Source organism: Corvus kubaryi, unplaced genomic scaffold (assembly GCF_017639235.1).
Source record: "Corvus kubaryi isolate FWS band 111438036 unplaced genomic scaffold, C.kubaryi_AGA036_p1.0 37398, whole genome shotgun sequence".
NCBI lineage: Eukaryota > Metazoa > Chordata > Aves > Passeriformes > Corvidae > Corvus > Corvus kubaryi.
Window position 1 is genome coordinate 11,962,971 of NW_024581137.1, and position 13,264 is coordinate 11,976,234.

Here is a 13,264-nt window from a genome sequence, read left to right on the forward strand (position 1 = left end):
CAAAGATGCTGACTGCACCATATCCCACCCCTGCCGGGGGCTTCACAAACAGCTGCCGAATCCTCTTGCGGGCAGGAGGCCCCAGTAGTGTGGCTGGTCCCACTCCAATGACACAGCCACTGGCACGACATGAGAGGAAGGGTGTAGGCCAAGCCCAATAGCTGGAGTTTAGGGGTTAAGTCTCCTCTGACTTTATGCCAGGGACACATACTTGATTTCCTCCGTGCATGAAGGAAGCAGCTGCACACTTGCACGCAGTTCTAGCACGTCCTTCTCATGCTTCCCAGAGGTGCTCTTCTTCCTGGTCACTGCTGAACAGCCACAGCACTTGGAAACCATTATGTGTCCAAGCACATGGTCAGAGCTAGAGAGGCTGCATCCTAATGCCCAGCAGCTCAGGGATACCAGAACTGTGGACACTGTGGAGAGCCCCTGAGTCTGCCTGTCTAACACCTTGAGATTGAAATAAAAGTAAATAAATGATAAAAACCACCCTCGAAAATCTGGAATCTGAAACTCCTTGGTGAGGACAATATGGAATACTTTTTGTCAGGGGTTTCAAAATCAGGCTCAACAGGAGCTAGAATCCTTTGCAAGACTGATGTCAGCTCCAGGCAGGCTCTGGCTGGACAGGCAGCAGTTGGGCACCCTGGTTGTGGCAGAGGTTCTGGCTGCAGAGAAAGGAGCTAGTAAGAAGTCATCCCTGTGAAAGAGCAACAGGGACTTCCACCATGCATCATTTTGTTCTGATACTGGAGAAACTGGGTTGAAATGCAGAGGCTTTCACAGTGAAGAAGGATCCTCGGACAAAATCTTGGATCCAGAACACCCCTCCAGATCAAGCAGGAATTCAACAAAGGATTTTCAAGGCAAACAATAACCTCATGTGCACAGTGACTCTTTGCAGTGGGACGTGCCTAACATGGTTTGAAGAGCTACAGAGCTACATGGATATAAATATTTCCTACATGGATATCAGTAAAATGATAGGATAGTTATTCTCATGTTTATTTTATCTTTTGATTCAGAAATTAAAGTCAAATCCTGATCTTTCACTGACTCCCTCGTCTGCAAGTTCAGCATGCTGCAGGCTGAAGCTGTAAGCATTGATTCTCAGATACACACAACCCAGGCAGCCTTATTTGCCTCAGAAGACCAAGAGTCATTTTGGCCGCACGCCCGAAGCAAAAACGCTTGGCACAGCTTTTAGAACAGAGGTCAGCTGGGCGTTCTTATTCAAGATGCCACATTAACATACCACATTGTTGCCCATTATGTACCTCCAGGCAGTGCCGGGGCTGGGCTGATTTACAGAACAAGGAGGCAGGTAGGGTGATTGCACAGCCTGGGAACAGAAGCTCTGCTCTCAGCTGATCGCCAGGTGCTACCCTAGCTAATATGATAAATCACGGCGGCAATAATTACCCACTTCTGATGCCATTCTGATGTCTTCAAACAGAGGGGATTTGGTCAGTGAGTTTTCTAACACATAAATTGCTTAAATCAGAAAAACAAAGATATTGTTGAAATTAGGAGTTCAACTGTAACCTGACAGAAAACTTATCTCTAGGTTGCAGCTGCCTGGAAAGTCCAGCCAGCACAAAGCATATGACAGGACTGAATAAATCCTAAGAAACCATCAGTTTATTAAAAAGAGCATCTGCAGTCGACTAGTTTGAATAGTTTGTTTCCTTCAAATTGATTTTTTTTTTAAGGCCTTGATTTGACTTCGTGCAAACAAAAAGATGACAAATAAGATTACACGGTTTGTTCAGAAAAAAAAAGCCCATTCTGGGTACGGCTGCAGCTATGGAGAACTTGGCCTACAGCAGCTGATTTCAATCTGAACTCATTTTCCAAGGCTTACAGGCACACATATTTTGAAGCTGTGACAGCATACTTGCTGGGGTCATGTTTTTTTGCTGAAGTGAGAATGGCATTTTTCAAATCATTTTGTTCTGCCCACAAAACCCAACATCAACCAACATTACGCTTTCCCTCATGCAGCAAAAATACATAGACAAGCTCCTAGTCCACACTGGGAATGAAAAAAAATGCCTTTCCTCTTTTGCAAAGCTAAGTTAGAACTACGCCAACCCCTTTGAGAAGCAGTTCTTCAAGTGGTAAAGAAAAATCAAAATTAAAATCTCAATCAAAACAACTTATTTTTTTCCCCAATAGAAGTCCTCCTAAGGAAAAAAGCTCTAGTTTTGTTTTTCTCTAGAGCCTTTCAGGCTGCAGGTTTCCTGAAATTCAATCAGCTTCTTCATTACAACCTACACATACCAAGTCAAAGCTCACACACACATTGTGAGACCAACAGCACCAGGGCTTATTTACACAGATGCCCTGTGGTCTCTCTTCTAGCTGGGTGCTGGTTTTTGTGGGATAGGCAGTGCTCCCAGGGAGCAGGAACATGGCAGCACCAGGCTCCAAGGCATACTCCAAACAAAGAGCAGCCTGTGCTTGTGAGGGGTCACCTTGTGCCAGGTAACTACCTGCCCACTGGATTCAATGATATTAAAGGTCTTCCCCAACTAAAAATGAGTCTGCAATTCTGTGACTGACCTCATTTGGCATGCAAGGCACCAAAAAGAGCCACTACCCCAGGAACTGGGACAAGCCCTGTTGAATTTGCTGATCAGCAACACGTCATTTTCCTAAGAAGGGAGGATCAAAAGATGCAATTGCTCTTTGTCCACCCTGATAAATGGCTGGCACCTGTCCCTCCCTGCCTGTCCAGAAGCAGAGACAGGTACTTATGACTGACTTTGGAAAAGAAGAGAGGGCAGCTGGAAGAAGCTGGAGAAATGCACATTTAAGGAGTGACTGTAGAAGTTAAGGCAAGGGGCCTTGGACTAATTTGGGAGCAGGGAAAAAAACATGCTGGGCTGGCACATGCCGGAGACTGTAAGGCAGTTACAGTCTTCCTAACACACCTACCTGCCTCCCCAGGGCACTCCAAGCACTGCAAGAACATCTAATTTGTGCATGAAGTTCGATCTCCTCCAGAGCAGTAACTCTGCCCACCAGTAGAGCTGCCAGAGAGCACTCTGCAGTTCTGCACACAAGCAGCTCCCATCATCTCTTTGTCAGGATGCCCTGGTTACTCTGTGTTTTATTTTGGGGTGCTATTTCTGCAGCCAGCCCCGTTTTTGCAGCAGGGTCATCCTTCCCAGATGATGACACCACTCCATGCTGAACATCTTGGTTTGCCAAGTGTTACACTCCTAATACCAGCTCTGGGGACCACCCTGAGCCAGTGACCTCCCTCGTGGTGAACACCTTTTGCTCAAAAAGAAGACGGGCTACTCCTAAACCCCAAGGAAACTAAATGTGACCCAGGAAAACAATGCCTTTGGGTTTCATAAATTACATGTTTCTTATTAGCCAAGGGATTGGTCTTTGGAGGATACCTTTGTTTCAGACCTGGAGTCAGAGCAGAGGCGGTGAGAAGGGCAAGGGGAGAAAGAGCACTGAGGAGGAGATTCCAGGGTGAGCCTGTTGTTGTGGCGTGGTACATCTAGGCACAGTAATCATCACCTGAACTTCAGAAAGGCACTCAAAACAAATGGCCATTTTGGTTATTACCACAGATGCTGCCAGGCCAAAGGGGCACTGCAGTTGTGGTGAACAACTACATGCTTCATAAAAGCAAAGGTGATTTTCGTTCCCCTTAATGGAGAAGAGAGATGAGAGCAACAGAATAAATATTCCCTTTCTAGACGTCACATATACACATTTACTTTTCTTTTAATAAGCACTAGAGGGAGCAGCTTTAGTGAGTACTAGAGATGAGTAAGAAACTTCTATAAATTCCTTATAATCTCTGCTATGTGGAGGTGTCATATTAGCAAAGATTTGTCTTTCCGTGGGGAAAGATACTTGGACTTTAAGGTAAGGGCTGTTTTGTACTAAAAAACATCTCCCAGTATTGGACTTGGTGCATCTGGGAAGAGTAAACAGAGGAGCTCTAAGATAGACCTTGTAAATTAAGCCGTGGCACTTGAGGAGAAGGCCCAAAACACTCCTCAATAAAAATCCCATCCTGAAACATGATGTAATATATTTCAGACAGAAGATACAACAAAGTTGACAGTGGCTTCATGAGACCATCTGGCACTGATCATTTTTAATCCATCCCTATGTACTGTATAAATTAAAAATTAAATTCACATTATCCTTTCTTTATTCATCCAACTGGACTGTACTTTTATTTCGAATTGAAAAAGCAGACTTGAACACCCATAATCCAAATCCAATCTACCATAGGACACAGCTACAGTTGGTGCACCCTAATGAAGCCTGACCCAGAAAGCCAGGAGCAGAAACACTGCAAATATTTCCAAGAATTTGAAATCAACACCTTTGGTTTTCGAGCAAAATTTTGATTTGACTTCCAGAAGAAGAATGTTTTGTTAGATCATGTTTGTGAGGAGGAAAAGCAGAGTTGGGGGATGAAGAGACTTGGGGGTGCTGTATTTTATTGTACTGGCTAGTGAGGTAGGTATAGGGAAAGGTCAGAGGCTTCAGGATTGTTGTCCTGGTGCAGGCACACGTGACAGTGCAAGGCAAGTCAAGAGGGGATCAAAGACACAGCAGGGCCAGGAGGCTCAGCACACTTTTGCAGCTGGGTAACACTGAAGGCACTTCCCACAGGCTGGAGTAACTCAGGAAGGGGACACATAGGAGCATCAGGTGTTTCAGTGACATCTGGATTCTCCTATAACCAAATGTAAAATCATGGAAGGAACGGTTATTATGGTTAAAGCCTGAAACTGAGACTCATCACTGGATCTCATTTCCCACTGACAAAAATGTTGTCTCAGGCCTCCATTGCTTGTTTGCCTTTCTCTCAAGCATATCCCTTTCCTGTTTGCAACACAGTTGAAAAACACACACAAGGAGATGCATCCCCTGCTGTGGGGGGTGCATTCACCAACTCCATTCCACATAAGTAGCATGTGGGAAAACTGGGGTGACCCTACATTAAGTTATAACATCTTTCACATGCCCATTCAACTAGTCCCTTTCAGGAAGGCTTCAATAAAGACTGCATAATCTTTACTGCTTGTGTTGTTCATGTATTGATATTAGGCAAAGGCAGATGGGGGTCTGAAAGGCAGGTAATTACAAGTTTTCAAAGGAGAGCAACCCCCCTTCAGGGAATCACTTTCAGTCCTAGCCATATGTATGTATTTGTGATAGAAAACGTTTTCTATTTCTCCATGTTGTACAAAATTCTACAATGACGTTACAGCTGAGAAAATAATTTTACAATATTTAAAAGTTTGGGAGAAAAATTCTAGGACAAAGAAGAAAAAAAAAAAAAAGAATCAATTCACTGAACAGGCAAAGGCCATAGATTGACACCTGGAAAACTTATCTTCCCCTTTGGCCATGCCAGCATGTCCTATTTGTACTGGGTCATTGATACCTGGGGCAATACCTTCCTGTCCTTTCTGTACTGGTTTGTTGTTCCTAGAACTAAACCAAAACATCCAGATTCATGACCAAATAAATTCTTGCTACCCCCCACATTCTTCACAAACATTATCTAATTCACCCTTCAAGAAGCTCTATATACTCATTGTGAGAGGTGAAAGCAAGGCACAGACAAATATTAATCCCTTATCTTTCTTCAGAAATAATACAGGACCCACAGGCACAGTCACCACCTCTACATACCTTTGTGTGCTATGGACATGCAAAGATCATTTGTTGGGATAATGTGCAAATTGGGGTCCCAAAGCTTGGTCCCTCTGAAGGCACCTATGGCTTCTTCCTCAACTCAAGAAGGACTCAATTTTTCCTGGAAAATGTGCTGCTTCTGCTTCTTAAAGAGCACACCAGTAATTCAGACACCCACAGAGGAAGGATTTCTTTCCTCTGAAGATCAGATTCTCACTCAGCTCCTGAATGACAGCTCCAGACACTATGTTATGGACCACAGAGCAAACGCTTACCACACTGCAGCCTCACCCCCCTTAGCCTTGTGGTGACCTGAATTCCCAGCTTTGCTGCAAAAGCCACTTCTAAGCTTTGTACTTTTAAAAAAGGAAACCTCCAGGACTGAGCTTCTCAAAGGAGGTAGGATGAGGAAGGATCATTTTTCAAGCCCATCTATACACAGGCTAGAAACTAAGTGGTCCAGTCCCTCTGCCTGCTTCAGAGGTGGGTAATTCCATGTCTGCAGAGAGGCACTGCTCAGCAAAGCGTCAGAGGAGCCTGTCACCTAACACCTCGGGGTTAGGCAGCAACTAAATGATGCCTGGCAGGATTGGAAAGTTTTTCAAACTGAAGGCATTGTTTCCCACATCAGGTATCTGAGCCCCTTCATGAGCTTGACTCTCTTTTGAACCAGCCCATGGATGTGGATCCAGCTGGACACGTGCCCCTCTCCTGCCGCTGCTGTGTTCAATGTACCCATTGTACTGCGGGAATGTGCGGGGAATAATTGTGCTGATAAGCTCAACATTATCTCAGTTATCAAAAGTGTGTGACGGTTTTTTTCCTATATGAACTTGTTGGAATCAAATCTTTTTTTTTTTTCTTAAGTCAGGCTTTACAGGATCCACTGGGGAGTGGTAGGAGCCTAAGCGTGCACTCCCAAGTTACTTGCTTTCCCTTTTGAGTACTTATTTTGGAAAAGCTTAGCAGTGAATTATTACACTGCCCTCCCAGATGAATTATAGCTCACCACAACCACCCAAATGCTTAATTTTCTGTAATATCTAAGAGGAAATTACTGTCTTAATCTTTGAATGTATGATTCAAAAAACAGATTGTAGCCCATAAACCCAGTTCTTTGGTTGCCTTTAAACACTGTGTTCCCAGGACAACAACGCAGATCATTCACTGGCCTGTTCTCCTACCTTCATCCGAAACAAAGGTGATTATTTATACAAACAACGTCTTCTTATAGATCTTCAAAAGGAAGACACAGAAGAACCTTTGGTGCAGAGCAGCAAAACAACAACTGAAAGAGGCAATACAATAACTCCACTAACACATTTTTAGTGCTGGGGGCACTAGTGAAGAATTATGGGATGTTCAGCTGCCTATTGTCAAAATTGAATACTCACTATCTTTCATCCAGTTTGCCATTTAATGGGAAGGTGTCTACATAGGTGCTTGGTGGAAATCTATGCTGCCCTTTCCCTATGGAAGAGGACAGCCATATCTACCAGGCCTCCATGTAGAAAATTAGTGGGCTCTTAATTTTTAATGTTTCCATTCACAAGCTGAGCTTGTTCCTTGTACTTCATGGGACAGACTCATTTGGCAGAAGACACTTCCTGACTACTTCTTTCCATACTCCTAAAGACTTTTTTTATTTTAAACATAATTCAGGAATTAAGGCTCAAGAGGTCATCAAGGATGGTCACAAATTTATTCCTGAAGTCTTTTCAAGACAATGTTTTATACTTCATAAATAGGCACTATAATCATTAACAGCTATAATGACATGCCAAGGGGACTGACATGACATAAAGAAGAATAAAAAGAAGCCCTGGTGACTATGAGGACATCTTTTTTATAAAGCTGGTTTTATGAGAGTTGAGTGTTTGAGTTCTTGCACTATGCTGTCATAAAACAGTACCCAGCTCAACTGAGTAGCTGTGCTAAAATCACAGAATCACAAATTTCATCAACATCCATGCAGCAGTTGTTTGGAGACCTAAACTATGTGTTAATTTGGACTGGATATCAGGTACTGGGCAACCAGGAGTCAATGGCTTCCTAGGAACATCTTTTTTTGGGTTTTGTTTGTGTGGGTTTTGGGTGTTTGTTGGTTGTGGGGCTTTTGTGGGGTTTTGTTGGGGGTTTTTTGTTTGTTTGTTTGGGAAGTTTTTTTTGGGGTTTGTTAGGGGGTTGGGCTTTGGTTTTTTATGCTTAATCCTGGGTCGATTATTTTCCCAGGAATCGATTTCTGAGGTGCGGTGTAAAATGACACCACTGTGAGTACAACCTTACTCACCCAGTAACTACCCGGAGCGCAGGAGGTGACAATGAGTTTATCAGAACCTAGACCTTAATATAGAAAGCAAATAGAAAACCATCCAATGAAACATGAGATACAAAAGTGATATGAAACAGTATCTTATTCACTGATCAAAATCACCCCAAACAAACTGGCCAGTGAGCTATATTGATTTGCCATCATCTGAATCTCCTGATTCACACACCGGCTTCAGCCAGAGGAAAAGAGGAGGGGGGGAAAATGTGCCAATACAAAAGAAGAACAAATAAAACTGAAAGAGAACAGGGAAATCACAATATTTGAATGTTATTAATCAAGGAAAGCTACTTAAGCATGTAAGATAACTAGGTCTCCCTCCATTCTCCTGATAAAACTTCACTAATTTCTAGAGGTAATAGTAAGTGAGTTGGGTGTTTTGTGGCTTCATTTCTTTCCTACTGTTAGTGTTACTGTTTTCCCCAACTGATTTACATCTCTGCTTAGAGAAAGCATTCTTTCCCATGGTAAGAAGACAAAAACAAGGAAGAAAGAAACATCTAATATGACTCACAACCATTGCCAGCCTCAAATATTTATTCTTCCTTCAGGCATTGATTACACCACCCTACAGAACACTGTGCCACCTTCTGTAAAGTTATTTAAATCTGTCTCACCTCCTAGTTTCTTTTTCCTTTTTTTAATGCTTATTATCTGGAGGATCTCTTCCAGGCTGCTAGCACTAGGCCATGTTATCTTACCTTTAAAAAAATAAAAAATCTCATACTTCTTTTTTTTTTTCCATAGCTCTAGCCCTTAATTTAAAGAGCCCAATTTGACACCGATTCCTCGCTGAAACAGCTCATTCTTTATTTATAAGTTTGCCTGAGTAACAATAGATGTTTTTCTGCCCATACTTACTAGCATGACCTCCACAGAGTCTACAGGACTGTCCTTGAACCCTGACCAAAGTTCTGCTCTAACACATGCCATGGATTCTGGCTTCCCATAGAGAGCACATGCATTACTATCAAAAATTATTTGGTATGACACTAAAACACCCTTGCTGCTTTGTCAATATATTAAAAAGGAAAAAAAATGCAACAAAACCAAACAACACTCTTCCCCAAATTGCTGATTATTTAAAACTGTTCCTGTTCTTTGAACTTGCTTTGCCTTCTACCATCTTCCAGAAGAAATCCAGGAAAAAGGACTGATTAGGTCCCCTCTTACTTCTACCATCCACAACCAAATCTTAACACATGCCAGCACTTGTAAACACGTATTTTCTGTTTCTCCCTGCTCTGGAAGTGAAGGGAATGGCTTCACTATTGGGTGAATTTGGCTTATGTTCAGAGATAAGACCAGACGATTTACAAGAAGTGCCAAGCTATTATAACAAGGAATCTCCATACCACCACTGCTCAGAAAGGCAGAGCAGTGCTCTAGGGAAGAAGAGGGCACCTGTGGCTGTGCACCTCATAAAGGGCAGCATTTTAGAGAATCTGTGTTCTCTGTAGCTCCCTGTGGTGTCTATAGCATGGCTTCTAGTGTTTTGTTTATTGAAGTCCACTGATCATCACAGAAGAGAAAACTACAGAGAAAAAAAAAATCCAGCCAAGATCAAAGACACCAGAAATCCTAGTAGATGAAAGCCTGTGCTTCCAATGCTGCTGACCATGTGATGATAGTTCGCAGCTGAGGGGCCTGGAAAAGACAAAGTGGTCATAGGTCCTCCTGCAGAGAGCTACTGAAATCATCATGGACCTGGCTAGAACTGTAAGGTCCACCAATACATGTCCTTAAACTTCCAGCCATCTAGATCCCTTCTAGAGGACAAAAAGGAAGAAAATATGAAAGGCCAGAAGCAAACACAGTACAGCTGCAGTGTTCCTAAGACAATTTAGTAGATAGGATAATACCAAAAAAGCCTCCCATTCAGTAAGAAATGCTACATCACTTGCAGCTCCACTCAGCCAAAAATTATTCCTTCCCAATTACACCTATTCTTCCCTTCACTCTGAGACTTCATGACCCCACGGGATGAAGTCTGAAAAAATGAATACTTTGTATTCCTGAGTATTACCTGCACTTAGGTAAACAAGCAGCACAAGGGAGAGAGGGGGAAACACAGGGAAGGTGTGGGAAAGCAAAAGGGTAAAGTAATAGGGAATAAGGTGAGAAAAAGAATTAAAGCAAAATCAGTGGGATGATTTGGAATAATCTCCTTTTACTCTAAGTGGTCAATCATTAACTCCATGGTGGCTTTGAAGGAAGAGGGCAGGAGGACCTACATCAGCTGATGGACTATGCAGAAGTCCATCCCATAGCTCAGAGACTTGACTCCACCTATCCTCTGGAAATGGGGAGCAGAAAAATAAGGCACTGACAGGGCTGAAAGAAACTGATCGAATGTCCTGACTGAGTCAGTGGCCAAGCTGACATCTCCTTTTCCTGATCTCTGAAAGCAAGACTGCTGTTTCCTTATCTGACTCTAGAGGACATCCAAATGTACTTGATTTTCAAAGGGCCCAACTGCCTTCTGGAAAGGATAGGTTTAAGAACAGGCAGTAAATACAACTCCTTTACAGCAACTAATTCATTCATTGCAAATCGCCTTATGATCTTTTTTAACCAACAGCCCAAAGCAAGATTGCAAGATGGGGCTCACACTGTACAGAAGGATTATGGCAATTAAAAATATGCATACAAAGACTCAGTCCTGAACTAACTGCATTTCTGGGGTACACATCTGCTACATTTAAAAAATAAAATCACATCAAATGCACACACAACCACATTTGTATCCATGCAAGCAATATGCAGTGTGCCTATGCTTACCCCTGCAAATGAAAAACAGCACCTCTCTTTCAAACACTGAAAAGCTCCTAGGGATAACCTTTCACAAATAAACAACCTGCTCTGCTCGGAGAGGGATTTTATAAAGAACAGAGATTACAATGGGCTTAATCATGATTAAACACTGATCTGGCTCAATCTACTCAAAAGCAGACAAAAGATAAATAAAAACCTCCAGCAGATGCATTTCATACTGGAAATTCTGGAACCTCAATTGACGTCATACTTTTTATGTTCTGATAATATCTGGAGGAAACAGTACACTGGATCAAGAAAACAAAAGCAAATTTTTAGTTAAAATTTTCTGTGTGCTGTGTAGAAAGAAGGTGGCTACAGCAGGGAACACACAGGGCAGCTCAGCATTTTACAAACCTGTTTTTGACTGCAGCTGAAATTGCACCAGCAGAGCAATGCCACGAAAAAGAAATGAGCACTCCCTTTTGCCCTCATCTCCTGTGTCTTACTCTGTAAAACTGTGCAACAGTAGTCACTGAATTTCTCCTCAGACAAAAGCTACTTCTGATCAATGGCAGGCATGTTAAATTTCTTTCAGTAAAATAATGCCACCTCATCATTATCATCCCAGTTGTGCTTCACTGATTCTTCATGCACAGTGTGAAAAGCCTGTGTGATGGAAAGGGGCTGTATTTAGCAAATATCTCCCAAATACAGACATCTGGTCTTTCCTATGGGTGAGGAAATCCGGGAAACTGATTCCACATCATGGGAGACAACTCTAGCTGTTAGTACTGCTGAGGGAGGTGGGAAAAGTCAAAACATGAGCACAGATTGTAGCGATTGTTTGCTTACAGTGCTAAGCTTTCCATTTAATGCAACAAGGTAAATATGAGGAAAGATAAATAGCTCTTTATATGGGGTGGGGGGAATCTACCTGGAGGAGTAGGCTGATCAGAGTTTTCTCATTCTATCATCTCCATCAGAAATTCCCAACGGAAGACCAAGTAAGGTTAGGCCAGCAGACAGAAGAGATCCCTTCCTGTACCGGCAAGGTACATCGCTGCCTGTCCTCATGTCCAGAGAATGTGCTCTGTGCTTCAGAGGCACCACGTGAAAGACTTGAAATCCCTCTTGATTTGTGACCTCCAAAATTTCTCCAGTGAAGGTGAAAATCTCCACATAGACAGTGCAAGCCTACTGATAATTACTTTGTTCTTTTCACTTTTTTTTCACTGACCTCTTGGACATAGCTCACATAAATTTGCCATCACTGTTACAGGGAGACCTTAACAGTGAAACTTATGTTACTTACACTGATTTTGAGGCTGCAAGTTATCATCAACTTCAAGAACATCATCTCTACACAAAATCAAAATTCTCACCCCAATTCCTATTGTCCTTCAGCCCACCTAGTGTGTCTCATGGCAGTCTAAATAGATATCTTCCAACTTCAGGCAGAATAACCACCACTTTGCAGATGAATTCCACACTTAACAAACTGCAGATCAGAATCACAGATTTGCATTTATCAGATGAGAAGCCAACAAACTTCCCTGTCTATGGAGTCAAGTGGACAGTACTTTGTCATCCTGGGTAACAGCAGATGCATTTACTTTTTAATACACAAATAGCAAAATAATGGGCTACTGTTGCTTGTTCACAAAGCAGGCTTACCCTGTAAAAAGCTGTCAGGGGATTATTAAATCGTACAAATTATTTAGCTTTCCTCTATAACCCACCTCTGAAGGAGAAATGAGCTCAAGAGCCCCTGTTAACACCTGAAAGATGCAGGAGGAAACACTTAGAATGCCAAGAATACTTTTTTTTTTCTTGTAAGATGAATGACTCTTCCTGCACAATTCACTGGCATCAAGTACGAATAAGAACAATTGCTTTGGTGCACATGCTTGCCTATGGAAAAGGACTATGAATTTAAATGCTAAAACAGTAACCAATGTGAAATGTCACCTGGCTAGGCAGTTCAACCTAATTACTTACGCAGATTTATTTTTAAACTATAAAAACAGCATGTTCCTTGGGAGAATTATTTTTTCCCCTTCCCCAAATAAATACAATTAACATTTGCCAAGTAGAATTCTTCTTCTGCAATTAAGGACTTGCCAAAATTAGATAAAGTAAAGTACTCAAAAAACACACTGGGGCAAGAGTGGCGCTGGAGTCTCTCCGAGAGCTGTGCTCCTGGAAGAGGAAGAGATGTTTCATACAGGACTCAGCACCAACAAGCCTGCGTGCCTGTGATACTTCTTTCTAAAGCCTGAGTGGCCTTGAACCCTTGTGGGGACGAGGCTGGCATGACTGGAAGCCCTCCCATGGCATCTCTCCATCTGTGTTCTTCCTGCCCTTGGCAAATGCCAGCAGCCCTTCTGAAGGGAAGGCATGTAAGTAACACAATCCCACAGCAGCAGGGCAAGCTCAGCAAGGGGACAGGGGGAAGCAAACACAACAGTTTGAAGGCTCAAGATAGGA

At 42.6% G+C, this 13,264-nt stretch overlaps 1 protein-coding gene across 1 annotated transcript in view; it reads right to left on the bottom strand.

Moving 5' to 3' along the window:
- The window catches only part of EEPD1 (endonuclease/exonuclease/phosphatase family domain containing 1), a 62,940-nt gene that overhangs the window by 13,212 nt on the left and 36,464 nt on the right, over positions 1 to 13,264 (bottom strand). The gene's annotated exons all lie outside the window — the stretch shown is intronic.